Source organism: Aegilops tauschii, chromosome 2, assembly GCF_002575655.3.
Source record: "Aegilops tauschii subsp. strangulata cultivar AL8/78 chromosome 2, Aet v6.0, whole genome shotgun sequence".
In the NCBI taxonomy this organism is placed as follows: Eukaryota; Viridiplantae; Streptophyta; class Magnoliopsida; order Poales; family Poaceae; genus Aegilops; species Aegilops tauschii.
In genome coordinates, this window is record NC_053036.3 from 558,523,204 (window position 1) to 558,535,646 (window position 12,443).

The window sequence follows — 12,443 nt, forward strand, 5'->3', positions numbered from 1 at the left end:
TACATCGTGATTGCATGACGGCCCGATTATGTACCGTAATTTTACGGTTTGGCCGGTTTACTACGAAGACAGGATATATATATATATATATATATATATATATATATATATATATATATATATATATATATATATATATATATATATATACAGTAAAATAACTGCAGCATCGTGAATAAGAAAAAACCTAGAATATACAATAAAGAAATTACGGCATATTACATCCACTGGGCATCAAAGTTCGCCACTATTATAATAAAGCACAAGCAGACAGCAGATTACATACACTGGGTATCAAAGATCACCACCAGTGCAAATAAACACGCCGACAAAATAATATACAAAACCGACAGCACTTCAATAGATTTCAAGAAAGGTTAGCCCTGCTGGGGAGCTGCAGCGCAAGCAGCTGAGCAAGATGATGAGACTGCGCTTGTTCAACACTTATATCTTTCTCACTCTGAAAGATAAACAAGCAGACAGATGACAGGTTTTGCACATAAAAGTATCAGTGCTGACAATTCATCACATTTCTTACTGGCGAATAAAGTGACACAGTTTAAAATTGCATTAACACAATATGGTATTATTCAGGTCAAGACATGGCAGGAAATGACATTGTGAAGGAGTTGGCAGCTTCACGACACCACTGGATTACAGATCAAGAACTCATAAGTATCAATGGTTAGTGTGCTGTCAATTTATACCATTTCAGATTGGCAAATAAAGAGACGGTTTAAATAATAGTAGAATGATATGACATTGTTCATAGTTAAGACATTGCAGAATATGACATTGTGCTGTAGTGGGTAGGTTCACCACACCACTGGATTACGGATGAAGAACAGAAGCATACATGCAGTGCAAAAGAAGATCACTTGCTCTGTATAGTTTAATTTACATGGTATGAAGAAGGAACTTGGTTGTACAACTGAAAACTTAAACTGAGAAAGGACAAACTTTTGTTTATGAACTACATAATAAACTTTAAACAAGCAATTTGATGCAAACACCAAAAATAAACAGCTGTTGCAGTCATGCCTAACCAAATATATACAACAAAGTTTGAAGGCTTGAGATGGACAAACTTACATTATTGGTGAAGACAGACTCTATAAAGGCCTTGTCCATGCTGATGGGGGGGGGGGCAATTCAAGAAGTTTACCACAGAATCTTCTTCAAAAGCATTGCCTTTATTCTACATTTTTTTAAGAGTAAATATAGATGTGATAATATACAAAAAAATGGAGAATATTTAAGATAAGATGAAGAGTGATGCTACATAACCAAGTAGCTATAAATGTAAGTGCAGCGATACAGGCAAAAGGTACAGCCAAGAGCAATGCACAGCTAAACTTCTTCAGTACCAACCTTATGGTAAGAGTAAATATAGATCTGATCTATAGAAAATGGAGGGCAAAGGAAAATAAGCTGCAGAGTGATGGTACATGAACAACTACCTGTCATTATAACTACACTGATAAAGGACAGCATGTACTTACAAGAACAATGCAGAGCTAAAAACATTGGCATTGGATATATTCTACACTAATGTAACCATTCATACAGATCAGATAATTTGGAGCGAACAATTGATAAGCAAGCTATCATGCATACTGATGTCACATAATGAACCAGGTATGTATGCAAGTACAGTGATACAGGACAACATGTACTAACAAGAGAAAAGCAGCGGGCAGCATATTTGCGATATTCTGTCGTTCTTGTCAAACCGGAATTCTTCTTCGAGCAGATTTCCTGCAAAAAAGATCTGTAAGGCACATGCGGAAAAGTAGAAGTTCAAATTGTCATGTGATTTCATAGACAGTACCTCATCCTGGGAACGAGACCAGTGCATAACAAGGTTTTTCCATTCAATGTCTTCTAAATTTAGCACAGAAGACTTCACCGGAAATTCGTTTATAGACTTGCCATCAAAGTGTGATTTCCTCAGGTAACACCGATACTGCTGCAATGCTTCCTTGAAAAGCACAAGCAAGCTTTGCTCGTCATGACTATCCAGATTGACCCTCACCTAGTTACAACAATGTAATGTAAATCATTGATGTGTTCAATCAGCAGAAAACAGGAAAATAATAACCATGAATAATAGCACTTACACGTAAGTTGGACGGGAAGATGTGAAAATGGTGTTTGTCTTCACAATAATCTTCCCATGATGGGAATATATGCACGTAGTCCCTAACAACATTGAAAGCATTGTCTTTTAAACTGGGAATAAATGGAATGGGGTTCCAATCTGCAGGAATTGGCCGTTTCTGCAGTTGGGATAGGTCTTCGGCCGGTGGACTTGCTGTACTTTTTGCTGGAGTGGGATTTTTCTGTGGTACAGCTGGTGCTATGGCAAATGAAATCGGTATACCTTTTGCTGCAGTGCAGGTCCTGTGTGGTGGGGCTAGTGGTGTGGCCAGTGAAGTATGGGTACAATCTGCTGGAGTCGGTCCTACATTTTGTGTCACTGGTTGTACAACCAATATAAGTGGGGTGCTATCTGATTTCTCCGGCACCACCACGTTTTTCAAGGACTTTGCTGGTGCTCCTTCAGGTTCGGCAATCACCCTCTTCCTTTTTGATGTCTGATGCACAAGAACAACATTTGAGTGGAAAAACATGGTATGATGACAGATGGAATATGTATTGATAATGGATGGGCATGGCATCTCGACATATATGATGAGTAAACTAAGCAGATGGCGGTGCAACGAAGTAGAAGAAATGCAAGACAACATATGCAAGATACCCGCAATCAATAAAACATTGCCAAATTAGAACAGGCATCTTGATGGGTGAACAGGACAGGCCATCTACCTTTGACTCCTCGAGGTTAGAATAGTCATTAGGATCATATTCTGAACAAGAATCAACAGGTGGGGAGCGTATGAGTTTCATTGCATCCAGAATGGCACTCAATGCCTTGGTGCCAATTTTGTAAGTCATTGCAGTGTTTAGCTTCAAGAGTGGACTGCTGCTAGTGCGACACAAAGCAGCTACACAGATCATAGTGTAGATATAACGGGAAAACCTTAAGCATCAGAGTAAAATCAGCAAAGTGGAACTTGCTGGAATATATGTGCTAGTATTGCCGGTACGGCTAGAAAGGCTTCGGATACCAGCTCTCTTCAAGTGAAGGTGCGGTACTGTTAATATCAGTGTAACTCTCAAAGGCGACACAGCTCCCCGCATTTCCTTGCTATTCTTATAGGATTCAAGTGGGCAGGCCACTACAAATCCTATTCCTATGTTTACAAGATGCTACTAATCAAAGAGGCTCAAAGTGTCCATCACAACCGACCGTATAGACCTCTAGACTGCAAATGTCCCTGCTCATCTTCAGTACAAGGAACATACTGTACTACTATCATACTCCCTTCGTTCCAAAATATAAGTCTTGGTAGAGATTTCCACTATGGATCACATACAGATGTATCCAGATACATTTTAGAGTGCAGATTCACTCATTTTGCTCCATATGTAGTCCATGGTGGAATCTATACAAAGACTTGTATTTAGGAACGGAGAGAGTACATATTAAAGAAGAACAGAAGAGGAACATGGTAAAGAAGAGCAAGCAGATTTTGGATAATAAAATGTTGGTTGCGCAGTGCCCACACATGATGAACCAGAGCGCATTAAGAATGCAACTCCCAGCTGTCTCTCGACCATTTCAGGCGGTTGGATGAAGATCCTACGTCTCCTAACCCTTCTTCTTCCTCATCTCTGATTCTCCCCATACAGAACACCGCACGGGCCGCCGGCCGGACCACCGGCCCCCACCGCCTGTGTTCCTCCGCCACCCCCACCCCCACCCCCGCCCCAACCCCCACCCGCGTCGAGTTTTCTTTGTTCGGCAAGGCCCCGCAACCACCCGAGCCCCTTCGATCGCACCGGCGAACTCCGGCGAGCTCTGAAAAATCGACTGACCCAATTTTGAAATTTAGTCTACTGTGATTTAACTAGTGTGGAATATAAAAGGGGAAAACCATAAGCATTGGGAGTATAGTGTTGAGCGTGCCATGGCGGATCTGAAGGTGCAAACCGGACAAAGGCAACTTCGCAACCAAGACAAGAAATCAGAGTAAAGCAGTGGCGATCTATTTTCTTGCTGCGATAAATAAGTTGAGCAGATAAGAAAGAGTACCGCCTCTGGTGCGGCGCCGTGTACGCATCTGCTGAGAATTTGACGGTGCTGTGGTAGCGATGGCTGTCGGCGGCGTGGAAGCAGATCTAGGAGGGTAGACGGTGGCCGCGGGGCGCGGTGGACGAGATGGTCGTAGGAGCGGCGCCGACAAGGTGGACGACGGCGGGGATGAAGCGAGAGGGCGGGATGCAAGGATCCCGGTCCGAAGCCGTGGATGAGAGAGGTCGATCTCTTGTAATGGACGGCGGCGTCGGGGTATCAGCTCCGGCATGGTGGAGGAGGACGGCGATGGATGGGGTGGCGGACGGCGGCGGACGGAGGAGGGTGGGGTGGAGAGGGTGTTTTGGCGCCCACGAAGTACGAATGGGGAAAAGGGAGGTAGAGAGGAAGGGGGGAACCATGTATTCAGGGCGCGCTTGTCTGAAATGCGAGGAAATTTACAAACTTAGCCCCCGTTTCAAATTTCTACTACATCACAGCAACATTAGTCGGTTGGGGATAGGACGGTAATCTCGCATACACCGAATATTTGCCGACGAGAGTTTGTTTTTGGCGCCCACCGTGTATGAATATATATCGGGGAGGGAGTCGATTTCGGCCGAGGACACACTGTGTTTTGGCGCCCACCGTGTATGAATCCGGGTGAGAGGCGGTTACGTCACGTTTGGGTGAAATTACAAACCTACCCCTATCGAAACCTATAGAAATCTAGCAGATAGGCTTTGCGTGGCAGGGATAGGCAGTAGTGATTTCCATCTCGCAGATTTTGGTTTCGGGCAGTTACTGCGACTTTCCCCGCTTCGTTCAAATTTTGCAGAGTGCACGTTTACCGTGCCAACTCAATTCGAATCCCGTTTGTATTCTATTCTTTTTTCGGGCGGGATCCATTTTCAATTGGAATTACATTCTATATATAATATTTTTTATATATACTTTCAAAAGCACAACACCATTTATACATAAATATGGTTTACAAATGGCATGATCTCAGATTCATAAGGTTGTATCCATCAATTTGGATTTTCAAATATTTGAAACCACTTTATGTTGAAATCCAATGTATGCATTCCTCACTAACTGTCTCCAATTAATGTGTGTTTCATGCGGGTTTTTTTACTTCTCAAACATGTATAATGTGTTTCACACACGCAACATATAGTGTAATCCCGTTTAGACATTAATTGCATATAAACCATGCATTGCTTGTAATTGAAGAATCTATGGATCACCAATATTGATAAACTATATAACATTACACGTGTGCCCAAATTCAAATGAATATGCATGTTTGATACACCAATTTGCGTTATGATATTATCGATGTCGTGATCTCCAGTTTAAATATTTGAATCCCCTTTAATCCAGATATTCGTCTCATATAGCTATCACTCATGCTTATATAGGACTATCTCTCTGGACCTATACGCGTTCATCGTCTCTCCGGTATCTCTCGTGCTACCTGTATGTCGACAATGATCTTTTATCTTCGTAACACACTGATGGTACTCTCTCCCTCGACCTTCATCACTCTATCTCTCTATAAGTATATCTCGCTCCCTGCTATGTGTCTCTAACTATGATTCTCCATGTGGAATCTCTTTCTCTCACACAAACACAAAACTTTTTCTCCCGGGGTCTCATTTCTCTCTACTATTCCCATGTGTGCCACTCGCACACCCCTCATACAGAGATGTCTTTCGCTCCTTAGATATGAGAACCTACGACTCTTCCTCTTCAATATCTCTTTCTCACACACAAACACAAACTCTGTCTCCCAGGGTCTCATATTTCTCCATTGTTCTCTTGTATGTCGCTCACACACACCCTCTCTCCCTAGATATATCTTGCGTTCCCTCATATGTCTCTCTAGCTATCACTCTCGTTGTGAAATATCTTTCTCTCTCGCAGACACAAAACTCCGTCTCTCTGGATCTCATTTCTCTCTGATATCTGTTTGTGTGCGACTCACATGCACCCTCTCTCTATCTCTCTCACACCCACACACATAACCCAGCCTTCTGATCCACTCGACTCCTATCTCTAACGCACACTAGCTAGCATCTTTATCTTTCTATTTATCTGTTTCTCCATCAACCTTCTTTCTCGCCCTCACTCTTGATTCCTATCACGCACACTACATATGTTTCTCTCTACATGCAGTCAAGTGCCCTCTCACACACATATATAACTTCACCCTTTGAACCACCCGACGGTCATCTCCAACACCCAAACTAGCAGATGTCCCTCTAGCTAGCATCTCCATCTCTGTATCTATCTGTAGTTTCTCCGTCAACATTTCTTTCTCGCACGGAGTCTTGCTTCCTATCACCCACACTATATATGTCTCTCCATACATATGCATTTATAGGTTGGCCTCTTTTGCACAATCGTTGCGCCTCACTCCCTCTGCTCGCCATAGATGCATGCTCCAGCCCACGCCACTATCTCTTAAAGACAAAAACACATGCTCAATTTTTTTGACTGGTGACTGTAGGGAAACCCCCCACAGCATTCAAAACTTTATTTCAGAACAAAGTAGCATACAATATACAAGGATTACAAGGGGTAATCATTAAAAGAAAAAACTAAAAACTAAAGCTCTAGAGATACAACACCTCAAGGAGGAAGAAAGGAAATCCACTTAAGAAGCTCTTCCTTGTACCTAGCCTTAACTCTGTGCTGCATTAGCAGAATATCATGGATAAAAGCACTCCTCCACTTGTTAAAACTCTGCCTCTCATGCCTAAACACCTTTGCATTCCTGATTATCCATATGTTCCAGCAAGCAATAAACACAACTTCAGTGAAAAAAGGCTTTGCAAAGTCCTGCTTAGCTTGCAAAACAATATCAGACATGTCTTTCCCAGGTGACCATGTGATTTCCAAGTAATTCCATATTCTGACACTGAAGTTGCATTCAAAGAACAGATGATTCCTGGTCTCTCTAGTCCTCAAGCTGCAAAGGAGACAAAAAAACTCCATCATCCATATGCCAATGCCTTCTCTCCACCATGTCTTTTGTATTTAGCCTGTCCATGATTAACATCCAAGCAAACACCTTTATTTTCATTGTGCAGGATGATCTCCAGATCCACAGAAGGAGAGGGTTAAATGACATGTTTGAATGCATAAGAGAGTTGAACTACTTGGGCTTAAAAGCATTACATGTCCCCTGCTAGAACCAAGAATCCTTGGCCTCCAAGTCTCTACTACAAGAAACCATAAGATTTTGGACTGCCAAAAATTCCTGATATGCTTGTGCAGATAAGGGAAAATGAAACATGTTAACCATATCCAGAGATTGAAAGGCTTCATAAACAGTGATCCAGGGATCTTTCACATAGGAGAAAAGACTAGGGAACCTAATCTGCAAGGGTTCAACTGATTCACCAATCTTCCACTTGTCAGACCAGAACAGAGCAGTGCTCCCACAATTAACTTGAACCCAGGTTGTGTTTCTATAATGATCCATCAACTTACAAATATCCTTCCACCAAAAGGAACCACAGCTGTCAGTACCCTGAGGCACTGAGCAATGATAATATGTGTCCTAAATAAGAGAGACCCAAGGCAAATTCCCTCCTATTTAAGAAGTTATGTAAATGCTTGAGCAAAAGTGCCATGTTCTGCACCCCCAGGTTCAAAATTCCCAAACCACATTTGTTCTTAGGCCTACAAATGAGTTCCCAAGCAGCCAATGATGGAGCTGGCTCATCCTATGCTTTCTCCATAAACACTGCCCCTGAATTCTCTCCGGTTGCTTTATAATTCCAGCAGGTGCCAGCAAACTACCAAGATAAAAAATTGGCATGGAGGACAGAGCAGAATTCAGAAACTGGAGTCTCTCCCCTTGATTAAGAAAGGAGGAGCTAGATGTCATCCTTCTCTCCATACAATCCACAAGTGGCATAAAATCCACCATTTTAGGCCTTGTAGTGCCAATAGGTAAGCCAAGATATGTGAAAGGCATTTTGCCCACTTGACAGCCAAAAGTAGCAGCCAACTCAATGATAGCATCCTCATCAACATTTATGGGAATCATAGAAGACTTGTGGAAGTTAACAACTAGCCCTGTTGATCTTGAGAACACTTGAAGCATGTCCTTCAAAGCCAAGAGTTGCATTCTATCTGCTGGTAAGATAATGAGAGTATCATCAGCATATTGCACAATGGGATAATCCTAGTCATGGCATGGAATAGGCAATTTCAAAATTCCCCTCCTGAACATATCATTCACCACTGTTTGGAGAAGATCAGCAGCAATAACAAAGAGTAAAGGTGAGAGACAGTCACCCTGTCTAACCCCCTTTTTACAAAGGAATTGCCTACCAGGTACACCATTTAGAAGGACTGATGATGTCCCAGTGGAGAGAAGCTGTTTGACCCAGAGAATCCATTTCTGATTGAAGCCTTTGTATTTAAGAATCTGCAAAATGGTTTCATGCTCAATTGAGTCAAAGGCCTTTACAAAATCCAGTTTAAGAATCACAATAGGCCTCTTAGATTGATGGCACTGATGCAAATATTCCAGGGACCAGCCAATGCAATCCTGGATAGTCCTACTCTTTATAAAGCCATACTGATTCTTATGTATGCATGCCATAATTATCTTTTGGAACCTATTTGCAGCCATCTTAGACAGAAACTTAAGACCCATCCCAGTCAGGGAAATTGGTCTATAATCACTAATCCCTTCAGGGCTCAATTTTCTTGGGATCAGAGTGATATAAGAGCCATTGATATTTTCCAAATTTGCAGTACCAGAATGAAAAGCCTCAGCCAACTCATAGGAATCATGACAGATAATGTGCCAGCACTTCTTAAAGAACAAACCATTAAAACCACCAGGACCAGGTGCTTTGTCTATTGGCATAAGTTTGACAGTGTCATCCATTTCCTCCTTAGTGAATGGTTCAGTAAGAAAATCTAACCCTTCAACTGGCTTAAGCAACTTGCTGAGATCAAAACCCATGAAAACTCCATTAGAGACTCCCATTCTATTCTTGAAAAAGTTCCAAATGATGCCCTCCATCTGAGAGTGATTAGAGACAATTGTCCCATCAGTGTCCTTCAAGGAAGCAATAGAATTTCTTCTATGCCTCTCAGTGGCCATAGCATGGAAGAATTTGGTATTTTCACCAGCAACTTTAATATATCTAATTGTGCACCTCTTTTTCCAATAAACAAACTGAAGATGTAAGAGCTGCTCCACATGCAACTTGACTACCTTCCTGAAGTTAAATTCAGGTCTGAATAAAGGCCTTAGCTCCTCAAGGCCATCAAGACAAAGAATTACCTCATTGCATTTGGCAATCAGAATTTTCAGCTTGGAAAAGTTTAATTGCCACTTCTTAAGGGCACCTCTTAAACTCTTGAACTTATCAGCAATCCTAGCAGTGATATGAGACTTATGAGAGGGTTTCTGCCATGACTGTTGAACACATTCCATAAATCCCTCAAGCTCAACCCAGAAGTTCTCAAACCTAAATATTTTTGATTTAGGAATAGAGATTTTAATTGTGACAACACATGGCACATGGTCAGAAGCAGTTCTGGCCAAGGGCAAAACTTTAGTCATGGGGTAAGAAGAAATCCAATCTGCAGAAGTGAAGACCAATCCAACTGTTCTAAAAGTGGGCTATCTTGCATATTAGACCATGTGTAAGATCTTCCTTTAAGAGGCAGCTCAAGCAAACCCAGATGGGCAATGATTTCATTGAAAATGAAGATATCATTCAGGTCCCCCCGGCAAATTCCTGTTCTCTAGAGATCTTATAAAGTTAAAATCACCCACCAGGAGCCAATTATCTTCCATAGGTATATGCAGGTTATAAAGCCAGCTGACAAAATTATCTCTAGCTTCCCCTTGACAAGGGCCATAAACTGAAACTAAGGACCATTTCTCATTATTCTGCTTAGAGACAAACTCAACTAAGATAGCAAAAGGCTGAATCTCAAGCACAGTGCCCCAAAAAATGGACGAATTCCAAACCACCAAGATGCCCCCAGAGAAGGGGAGAAAGCAAAGCTATCAAATCTTTTGGGGCAAAAGGATCTAATAGATCTATAATCAAAAGAGCTGCACTTAGTTTCTTGGAAACAAGCAACAGCACATTGACTCTCAACCAGTTTCTGCCTGACAGCCCTTTGCCTTGCATCAGAGTTCAATCCTCTAACATTCCAGCATAAAACATTCCAGCTTTTACATGCATTACTCATTAAAACACCTATGAGGAGATAATAAAGTCTGATGACACATAATGCCAGCAATAGTAACATGAGTGCAACAAGAGACACTTAAAATATTACAGGGACCAAAATAAGACCATATCCCTGACAAAAGAGGACCAAAGAAAGACATGATCCACCCCCACCAGCTAGTATGTCACTACACATTTGCATCATTTTTTGGAGTAGCAGTGGGATCAGCCATAAGCTTCTCCACAGAAAGGAGATCATCTGCAATGCCAAGCTCCTTGCCAATCTGCTGTAGCTTGTTGATAGGAGTTGGAGGGGGAAGATCTTCTAGGTGCTCATCCTGCAGGTTGGCAGACACTTTGGCAGAGAAAGGCTTGGGTTTTGGCTTCCTCCTCTTGGACTGCATAGGTAGCTCCTGGAAGACTGGCTTGAAACCATCTCTCTGCAAAGACCCCCTGGTGAACCTCCTGACAGAAGTCTCCACAATTGGGGTTGGTGCCAATGTTTTCCTTGGCTTTCTAATTTTCCTCTGTTCCTGATCAGAGATATCCACAGATACAGGAGCAATCTCAGACTGTATTTCCTCTGTGCCAGAAATTTCCAAAGAAGGAAAAAGTGCCCTTGCCACAGGCCTGTGCTCCTGCTCAGATGTTTGATAGGTAATCATTGGCACCTCAAAAGCCAGATCCCAACTTCTCTTGGTCAGCATGGAAGACCTGACAGGCAGCATCTCAACAGGTTTGGTGAGCTGAAAGTTGAATTCAGACTGCAATAAGATCTCAAACTGTCTCCTCAGAGCCATCTTTGGTGGCAACTCAGGTCCAAACAAGACTTTGTTATCAGCAATGTTGGCAACCAGAAGCTCATCAATGGCAATAGGTTCAGCACCTACATGATCAGCAGCAGCAGGAGGGTTGTAGACCACCATGGCCCAGTCCTCAGGGTTATACACAGGCTCCTCCACCAGAGGTTGTTCCTGCCCAGCTGGAGGCTTAGCATTTTGTTCCACATCAAAAACCAGCACAAAGTTTGGTTGAATAGCTTGCTCAACAGATACAGAGAAATCATCAGAGAGATCCAAAACCATGGACTGTTGCTCCACTTCCACATTGTCTTGAGCAATCTCCTCATCCTCTCCCCAAGCTGCATTGCCCCAGTTGTTATCCCCCATGTCTGGGTGCTCAGGAGGAGGGGGTGGCACATCATTCCAACCCATAGCAGGGTATGGGGGCAAGATAAAAGGAGGGAGCTCTGGAAAAGGCAACCCAGGTAGAGGATGCGGGTTTCCATTCATAGGCATCCAATCCTCATCATGTGGCATCTGTTCTGCAAAGTTGGCGCCAAGAATGTAGATAGGGGCAGTCCATGACACACGGGCCCCCCTCCAAGCAGCATAGTCATTGAAAACCACATCTCGTGGAACTAGAGCATCTTCAGGAAAGGAGGCAAAAATAAGAGTTCTAACTAGATAGGGATCCTGGGTATTCCAATGATGGAACTTGCCAAAGGAATTTACTGCAGCCCTGATGTTATCCGTATTGCGCAGATCTAAAGGGATACCCAGCAACATAATCAGTCCCTGACGAAAACACTGAGCTCCACGAAAACCCTCTCCCTCATCATGCTTCATAAAGCGAACAAATCGGTCGTTTCCAAGGTGCTGCGGAGGTAACTGGAGAAGAGAAAAACGCATCGCTGGGTCTCTAACTCTGAAAAAACCTACAGGATTGATCCAAGGTTGAACACATGCTCAATTGTCGGGCCTTCTTCCCTGCATTCTCACATGCATGCATATTGTCATACCGATCCGTCTCTCCCATGTCGTTGATCTTATGCCTTATGTCTTCTTTCTTTTATCTCGATCATGCGCGCGCGCACACACACACATCCCACGTATACATGTATACCTCTCACACATGCACGTTCAAGGTCTCTATGTCTCCATACATTTAATTACCCTCAATCCTAACGCCACATCGAATCGTTCTCCTCTTTTGTGCACATAACTTCCGCCTGGATGGGTAAAACACACACTCACACTTAACAATCTCCTTCTAGCTACCCCCCCCCCCCCGCCTCTCACTCT